Consider the following 10,124-nt stretch of genomic DNA (forward strand, 5'->3'; position numbering starts at 1 on the left):
AGTCATTTTATTCCAGTCAGAAAAAATATGAATACAAGGGATTTTATACAAACCTTCTTGCGAGAGGTTTTCAGACTGCATGGCCATCTGAAGAATATTATTATGGATGGAAGAACATTGCTCACATCAGGATTGTGGAAAAAAGTAACTGGAGAAATGGGGATATAAAATCGGCTGAGCACTGTATTTCACGTGCAAACAGATGGATAAACAGAATGGGTAAATACAATCCTCAAATAATATTTACGGGCCTATGTCAACTATCAATAAGACGATTGGTATATGTTATTATCAATGGCGGAATTTGCATACAATGACAGAAAACAAGAAACAATAGGCACCACACCTTTCTTTGCAAATTACGGACAACATCCACAAATTCAGGCCATATATCATGCAATTAACAGCATAATACAGGATAAAGCAGACATGGGAAAACTACACGAGACATTACAATACGAAATGAGTCAAGCACAGCAACTGCAAAAAGAACAATACGATAAGCACTGCAGACCGGATCCGAACATACAAGCGGGAGATATGGTGTGGCTACCACTACGCAAGATCCATACGACGCGACCATCAAAGAAATTAGACTACAAGAAAATCAAACCATTCGAGATACTGAAATGAGTGGGCAACTTAGCTTATATGCTCGATCTTCCCCCCTCAATGCGAATACAGAATACATTCCACATCTTACTCCTTGAATTACACAAAAATAACAAGTTTCCTTCATAAACAATTATTCCTCCTCCTCGGATCAAACTCAACGGAGAACCAGACTACAAACTAGACGAGATAATCGATTCTCGCTTCTTCTAAGGCAACCTCTAATACCGAGCCAAGTAGACTGGTTATTTGCCCGAACACAATCCAACTTGGTATTATGCATACAACTTTAAAAATGTACAAGATGCTCTCTCAACCTTCCACCAAGGATACCCAGGCAAGCCTGGCCTAGGTGACGATCACGTTCAACCAGGACAAAGGCGAGGGAAAGCCTTCAGTGCCATTGCAACTACACCAGGGCTGGGACAATAGTGCCCGCCAAACTACACCAACCAGCCCCAAATACTCATTCATGGATCTGACCGACGAAGAACTCAAGGAAAGGGAAAAACAAGTACAGTATAATGCTATGTCATGGATGATATACTACGATGATGGATGCCAAACACACTTTAGCGACAAAGAAGGCTTGGGATGGTTCTCAAGAGAATACAAAAAGAAGGGCCCACCCTCGGACTATGCCCTGAAGCCCTGGCAATAGTGCTTCAGAAGGGAGAGCAGGATGCACAGCGTGAAAAAGATCTCTGCGAGATACTACCCGCAAAGGGATGGAAGTGAGAAAGAGTTGAAAGGGGAGAACACGAAAAAAGCTTGGGCTATGAGGACATGGCCTAGGGAGAGAGGGGCCTAAAACTCCTCTGTGGATACAGAACCAGATGTAAGGAGCCTACATAGGCAAATCCAAGGACTCCGAGAACAACTTGGCCGGGCCGAGGCCACTGAATGCTAACCAGTGGCACATGATCGAGAGGGTGAACCTGACCTTGGAATCAGTATGGGTCAAATGGCCAATGGCAGATGAAAAGTTCCACAAGCTGAGAATGACCATGTGCTCAGCTGGATAGGAGCTATTGCAACTAGGATAAAAAGCCTGATGGGACTCAGGCTTAGGAGGAGTGAAGCTAATGTCACACATGTGGCTTGGCAGGGAGCAGGTTTTCACATGATGTATAATTATGAGTCATAGGTATGTTATTGTTTTGTGCATATGACACATCTGGGTCATATGATTTGTTATATTATGGTTTGATATATTTCACACATGGCTTGAATATGAGTCATGGGATAGGAGCCTGGCAAGTATGCCTTGCAAGTGTGCCTTGTGAGTATGCCTTACGCATATGATTGATATTTAGCACATGACCTCGTTATGAGGTCATGGGTTTTGCACATATAACTCATTTGAGTTGTATGACTTGTTTATTACATTATGATTGGTTTATGTATTTTTGCACATGACCTTGCTATGAGGTCATACATTTTGAGCATATGACCACTTTGTTCATATGACTAGTTTATTATGATTTGGTTTCACGCATGTGACCACTTTGAGTCACATGACTATGGGCGCGAAGAACACTATATAAGGAGGCCGGTATAGCCGAAAAGGATAGGTTTTTCACGCTTTGTTCTAAGTACTGTTCCTTGTCATGGCTGTCGCTTCGCCCTGCGTGTTTCTTTTACACCCATGATGGGCCTTGATGCCCTGAATTCTGGCAGAGCTATCTGAGTTCGCTCAGTAGTTCCTGGAGTTCTTGGTGTTAAGGTCTATTGGCGTTTCATAGTGGACTATTTGTTTGCTTCTTATTTCGTTGCCTACTGGTTATCTCACAATGCTGGCACTTCAGGCTATTCATCACGGTTGCTTATAAGCCCCTTTTGGTAAAATGTCTTCGGCCTCCTGTCTATCATCTACTCGCAGGTTTCACGTTCGATTGGTGGGATTGAACTTTGTATTTGGGAGGATCACCTGTGTCATTCTCTGGGCCTGCTCATATTTCTTGTGGGTTTTAACCGAGTCCTTAGTTCTCATGATACAAAATGCCCACTGGTTTGCTTAGTGACCATCCCGCGTCCTCAACTCATCATACCGGCCGCATGATTTCTCAGGTGGCAGGATAGTACCTGCCCAGCCCCTTCTCATTACGTTATGTTTCTACAGTCAGAATCCTACGATGTTATTTATTGCTGTTCCCTTAGAAGTTTTGTCCATGCGGCATTTACGGTGGTTCAGTCAGGTGTCTCCTCCTCACCTCGGTGGAGATTACTTTGACCCTGAGAAATCTTACCCCCTGGTGTGGTTTTTCATAACTGCCTGGAGTAGTATGAGACGATTGGCTGCCAGGCACTCGCGTTGTCTGTGCATTTAGATGGTTCAGTTGTGGATCATGGTTGGCAGCTTCACCCATTGCAAGTACGGTCTACCTTATATTTGTCTGCTTCTGTTCGCTCGCCCTCCGGCTTGATGTCATGTTAGTTGGGGGGTGACTCTTGCCCATTGCTTGGTCTGTGTCTGTTGACGGACCTGTGGGGCTGGCTTTGGCTGGCTCTGAGTACTCTTTCCCTACTTGGTAGAACTTCGGTTTGACTGGGTTGGATGGTGTCGCAGGTACCATTGCCTTTGGATATTGGGGCTGCCTCCTTTGTGGCTCTCAGCTGTGGCCGGGGAGGCCTCTAGGCTACAAGATACCAGGGTTGGAGCTCTGTTGGTATGGCCAGGACCAGTGGCTACCTGATGGAGCTAGGTATGGGCTGTCCTGTAGCTATCGGATGGTTGATCTGTCTGAAGGACTTGGGGGGCTGGATGGGCTCTGTGGCGTCTGGTGTGTGGGGCTTGGGGGAGGTTGACTGGGGAGGGGGAGGCACCAGCGAGTACTGGTCGGGCCTGTGTCAGGTTGGGCGAGGTTTAATTAAGTGTTTCCAGTCCAGCTTGGACTGTTGGAAGAAGCTGCTGAGTGCTGTAAAGCACCTCGACGGACCAGCTAGTTGATGGCTACCTGTGCGGATAGTGAGTTGCGACTACCTGGTTGGACTTGTTTGGGTCTTACGTGCTGGGCTCTGTGGAGTTTGTTTGGTTTTTTCGGTTTGGCTATGCGTTTTGCGGGAGAAGGCATGGCACCATGGGTGGGAGATAGGCCCCACTGACCTTCTTGGCCTATTACTACCTCTATGTATTTCCTATGTTTGTGTTGTTTTGTTTGGAAGACAGGCAGCAGGTCCAGGTCCTCCTCACCGGTACGCTCTTTGAAGGCAACCGGCAAAGTGGATTTATAGGGTCGACAGCCTGGCATGCGGGTGCAAGAGGTTGACATATTGGTTGCCTCCTCCCTGCCATTGTGTCGCCTATAGGTTTAGTTTGTATTTGTTGGTTTTCTATTGTGGTGGAGATTTTGCAGGACAGTTTTCAGACCAGGTGGTAGTGATTTTATATTTGTTGGAAGAGGAACCTGGTTGGATTAGTCTTTTACTCAGCTTCGGCTATGTTTAGTGCTGGTTGGCTCTATACCAGAGGGGCTACGAACTTGGATCGGGGTGGGCACTGGGTTGTTTGATGGCCTTGTAATTAGTTTCCATGCAGGCATGACTCAGGGATAGTAGGTGCGGGGCCGTAGACTTGGTTAGCTTAGAATTAGTGGTATATTGGTTAGCGGTATCCCTGTGCTGGCATGGGCTCATCGTATGCCAGCATTGGCGGTACGAGTTTAAATAAAATTAGATTGAATTCTAAGTACTTTTCCTACTTATTACTTTAACGAATATAAAACACCTTTACGATCTTTATCATTATTGCAACCTTTATTGTTACGCCAAGGAAAGCTCTTCACGAAGAAGAGTTGGAGAAAGCTTACGATAGGCATTCCTAATAGAAGACAAAGGTCTTGTACTATTAGTAACATAGGCAGAGGCCTAGTACTATCGTAAGACTAAGGAAAGAAGAAGGAGAAGAAGAGAAGTATCATTCCCCGTCGCCAAGAACTAACTATCCGAAGAGGGATCGTTACATCTACAGTGCTTCAACTTCACCAAGGGCTTACAGGGACCTTCCTTGAATGGTACAGTACACCGGATAGGCAGGCTATGAACAGCCAGCCACCACACACCCACACGTGTGCGCGCCCCTACGTCAACAACTGACACTGATGTCAAATTACTCTCCACTCTATCTCAAACCTCCCCTGGGGGGATTGTGTCCAGCCCCCGAGCCGGCGAGTGGATCACGGAGACCTAAACGGTAAGGCGATCCACCAGCGATAACAGGAGTGATCTCATGTGACGAAAATATTGCCAATATATGATACCTCGGAGTGTCCGTGTTCTGATACGCGTCGGTTGATATCATGTGTGGTGTATGATATCTATTATTACGAATTGCCTAACGACATGTGAAGAGGGTCCAAAGGGTCATATAACCACTCCCCCCCCACCTCAAAGGCTCACGAGCCTAGCTAGCCAGCCCTATGGACACTGTTTCGAACAAGCTGCTTCTCAAACGGACTTCTAGCAGAAAAGCTTAAGTTAAGTTCCTCTGCGACTACCGGATTGAATGGATCTTGTATATCTTTTAACTGGTATAGACGTCCCGCCTGACTCAAATTTTAGAGGATACAGTCAGTATACGGGGCAGTTGGTGGTGTGGGGGTGTGTATTATGTTCGGGATTTGCAGTAGCTTGCTTTCCCCGGTTGAGAGAGACGAAATAGGCTCCTCCTTTTTTTTTATTTTTTATGATTGATCGTTATAGAAACTAGCTTTAAGGCTATCCACCTCACTCTCAAGACGTACCCCGCAGCACTGGCAGCACTGTTGTTCCAAAACCTAGTCGTGAAATTGGTTTTTTTATGTGTATTTCAAGGTCCCTGTCATTCTGATACCATGTGAAAATTGAAAGTGATACCTCGAAACCAGGCTCAACCTCTATGGAGGTTTAATAATAATAATAGTAATACCGTTGAGGCGCGCTCAACATCAGCAAAAAGTCTTGACACTCCATGCTGTATTTCTCTCGCTCATTAACAACCCCTCCTCTCAAGCGTTCCTGGTCTATGGCATCACTAGTTATCATTCGACGTAGAGGTGCGGTCCCATGTTCGAATATCATATATGATGCCACAACCAGGCTATCGGTATCAAAGGATTCGGCATGCTTGACTGATGATCTGGCCGGTGGGCCATGGTAGTGCAGAGAGGTCCGTGAAACTCCGAATACTTACGGACGACCCGTATAGGGCGCTACTTGGGTATATGGAGAACACTCTGAGTGCCACTGTAAAGTACTGTACAGCCAACCAAGCAATTCTCCCATCCCAATTCATCTCTTGCTTGTCGATATCTATTCAAGAGCTCTCAACATTCTGGGTAGTTGAGTTCTAAGTGGCGGGTTACTGTAGCTGATGAGCTCGAGGATGACGGTGCAGCGTTCGTCGAGTGATTGCGTCAGTGCTGGCTTGTGTGGCCTGTGAAGGGGGGGATGTTCTCCAGCACGGGGTGTGAGGTGAGCGAGGGGTGTATCGCCGGAAACCTATGGGCTCCTCTGTGGACATACATGAGCGGAGGCGTTGGTCCTATCAACTAGAGCGCTAGATATGGGTCTTGGATTAAGCTGTGCTTGATCCTTGGGGGACGGGCGGGCAGGTATAGGGGTGGATATAGTTAGTGATTCTATGAATCCGTAGCGGAGGGTTTAGTTCTTCCGGCTTCAATCTTCACGAGAGTTTATTAAACGACTACCGGTATAATTTGCCGCTCCTTTAGAAAGAGGGAAGTACATCACAAACTATTTATCCTTCAAAAAAAAAAAAAAAAAAAAAAAAGGATGTGAGGTTTTTGGCTGGGTCGTGGTAGCAGCGCTGATGGAATATGGGTTCAAGGTTTACACCGTCGTCGGTTCAAACTTGGGAACTATCCGGCATACAGGGAGCAATGTTCCACGGGTAAAAAAAAAAAAGGGAAGAAAAAAGGAATCAGAGAAAAAGGAAACATTTCCCAAAATTATTCGCGGTAGACGAGAAAAAACAAGTAAAGCAATGGAACCTCCCATAACACATACACACACCAATCGCCTTCCAAGGCCGGCTCTCTTGGGTATATGTTTTTCTATTCAGACCGAATTTGATTCCACTAGGCTATGTCTGCGCAAGCACTGCGGGTCATGCATGTATTCCAACTCGGGTTTCCTCGCTGTCTAGCAGTGGGAATGAGGGGGGAAGGGGGGGAGAAGCAAAAGCCACGAGTTACTCACCAATGCATGCGCCAAGAATTCATGCTCCTGCAATGCTCCATCTCTGCATCAGCCCCACGCCACCGCCTTGGAGTAGAATCCCTACAATGTCCTTGGAATCTCGCGTAGCAGCGGTCTGCAGCGGTGAGCGGCCGGCGATATCCTCCATGCCGGTGTTGACCCTGTCGTCCACGAGCAGAAGCCGCACGCTGGCCTCAAGTCCCCGATGAACGGCCGTGTGGAAGGCAGTCCGGCCATAGAGGTCCCGGATGTTAGGGTCGAGTCTCCGGTCTGCAAGCAGGAGTGTAATCACGCCACTGCTGTCGCCGATGACGGCGTGGTGCAACGGGGTCCTGTGACAGCCGTTTATGGAGTTGATGTTGATTCTAGCGTCATCCAGGAGCGCCCTAGTCACATCTTGGTACCCGTATCGAGCGGCGTAGTGCAAAGGCCCATCCCCGTTGTCGCCCTCAATCTCGGGATCGACCCTCTCGTCGTCCAGGAGCATCTGCACCACACTTCTGCGTCCCATGAATGCCGCAAGGTGCAGTGGGGTGTTGCCCTCTTCATTCCTGTGGTTCACGTTGAACCTATGGTCCTCTAGCATGGCCTTGACAACCCCCTCGGAGCCGTACTGGGCTGCAACGTGTAGCGCTGTTTCGTGGAGGAGGTTCGATATATTGACGTTGAGTCTGTTATCCGCCAGGAGAGCCAGTACAACCTCCTCGCGGCCGCAGCCCACGGCAAGATGTAGCGCCGTCCTGTATGCATGGTCCTGCGCATTGACATCTAGGGCCGGGCTTTCTAGCAGGAGCCGCACAATCTCAACCTCACCTTCCTCGGCCGCAATTAGTAGTGGCGTGTACACTTCCGTTGGGTTTCCACGGTTTAGAATGGCATTGATGTCGACGCTCTCCTGCTTCAATAGTAACCCGACCACCGCCGGGAGTCCACAGTAGACTGCTGTAAAGAGCGGCGAGAGACCGTCCGGGTCCCGAGCATCTGCTTCAAAGCCGCACCCTAGGAGGGTGTGCACGGCGTCAAGGCTTCGCGAGCGCACGGCTTGGCCAAGTAGCCACCCTTCGCCAAAGAGGTTGGTGATCCCTTTATAGATGAGCCTGCTCACTTTCGCCTTGTCCTGGCGTATCGCCACAGCATTCAGAGCTGCCGAAGCTTTCTGCTTGAACTGCAAGCAACATGTGTTGTCGAGGAGAGCAGGAGCTAAGAGGACTGCAAGCCGGCGGTTCGTTCTCAGAAGAGCATTTGTGTCCTGAGGGTATTGAAATTGGGATATTTGAAGGATGATTTCGTTTGGTAGATTGAGAAATTTCATGGCAGGTGGGTGCTTGGGCGACTATTGAGTCGTGGGTGAATACCAGCGGGGTCGGGATTCCATGGGCATGTACGGTACCGTTTGTGGGAGCTGGAGGGTAACCGTGCCAAGGCTGTGGCTCCACCACAACCCACCGTTGCTTTCACCACTTGGGCACTCTCTTCCAGAGAGTGCCTGACAGCTCAACGACAGATTCAGCTCAACCACAGATTTCATGATACTAAAGGACAAAAATTACAATTCCTCAACCACACCTGCCTGAAACATTTCGATTTTTTTGCTTTTGCCTTAGAGATCGTTTTAGCTCTTGGAAAATAGGCTTCCACTTTCTGATGCGATTACAAATTACCTCTTTTCTCAACCGATCTAGTTCTCTCTCCACCTGTTCAACTTTCTTCTGAGCACTCACGCCCTCTTTTTTGTGAACAATTGCTCTTGCCTCATGAGCATATAGCAATCCTCCTTTCTTGACATACCCCCGGCTGCAATTTTGACAAAAAGCATGTGCATTTTTGACTGCCTATATTCGGTTGAGGTCATCATAGGCCTGTGCTCCTACTTGAGCTTGAGCCAGACTACCTTTGATAAATTGGTTTAAATTTATCTGAAAGGTTGGTGAAGTGGGGTTTTGATTTTGGAGAAACCTTTCATATCTCTCAAAAGACCTGACAGTATGAGGAGTCGAAAAGGCTTTAGGATTTGTGGAGGGGGGGGATTCTTAGAAGATTATCATAGTTCCTGTATGTGTCATTCTCTGGGAGCTGGGAAAGGACAATGGAGGGATTGTAAAGTATAAGACCAGTTTTGTGAAAGGAGGAAAGAATAGTCAATGGCTTAAATGTCTACTGGTGGATTGATGTAATTGCAGACAAAATTTCAATTTTGTTAAAGTCAGAACATCTGGTTCATGTTGCCTGGTTGATTGCTTCTGTATAATAGTGTTTTAAGGACTGAAATACAACTATATTGAGTGGTTGAAGTAAGTGAGTTGTATGGAGAGGTAGGCAAAATGGTATAATATTCTTCTCGTCACAGTAGGTAATAAATTCCCACATGCAGTGAAATCCATGACTGTCAAGTAGACATAGGCAATAAGTTTCAGTCCGTCTTGGTGAAGTATATTTTTCAGAATGGTAGAGCCATGAAAGACCCAATACATCATTTGAATAGCCAGTCTCAGAAAGTGCCATTAAAACATTATCTTCAAGATCAGTTTTAGTAACTCAGTCCTCTAATTGCAATGAACTTGGAAGAATTATTATTGGTGGTAAGATGCAGCCATCTCTACTGATCATCTCATATGAAGTTACAAGTTTATAATATGTAGTACTATGATACCATAATATGATTGATGATCAGCATTAAGTGTTATGATCCACTGATTTCTTACAATGCCAATTCGAAATACAGTTTTGTTGAAGTTATATCGATCGCCTTCGTGGATTCTGTTCTTTGCACACACCTGTCTGTATCTCTCGAACCAATTTGCAATAACACAATAAGTACCATCGAAAAAGCGAGTATATACAAGCCTTAGCACTCCCCAAAAAAGACTGCTACTATTATGAAAATAAAACTGCATTCAAAAACCAATAGACTACTTTTATTCAAAGTAAGAGATATAAAATAAAGAAAAATAAACAAGAAATTACCATACAGAATGACATCTATGACAATGAATTATCTGCAGCACCTGGATTGGCATAGATTCAATGAACCTATCTCTCTTCTCTTGTTCATTTCCATCCGATTCTTCCTGTTACACTTATACTAACCTAATAATACATCTGGGTCATTGGTGTGATATTCGGAAGTAGATTTTTAGCTGATATTTTAGAGTCTGTCAGACATTCTTGACATGGTTCCAATCTGGGCTATAGCCAGGCCAGTTTGAATATATGATACCATTGTTCAACTTAAACTGACAACTATATGTGGAAATGTGAATCTTAGAACCATCTTCCCGGAAATGCCTTTCATGTGACGACACACATTCGCACGC

Source organism: Tuber melanosporum (genome assembly GCF_000151645.1).
Source record: "Tuber melanosporum whole genome shotgun sequence assembly, scaffold_7, strain Mel28".
Lineage (NCBI taxonomy): Eukaryota > Fungi > Ascomycota > Pezizomycetes > Pezizales > Tuberaceae > Tuber > Tuber melanosporum.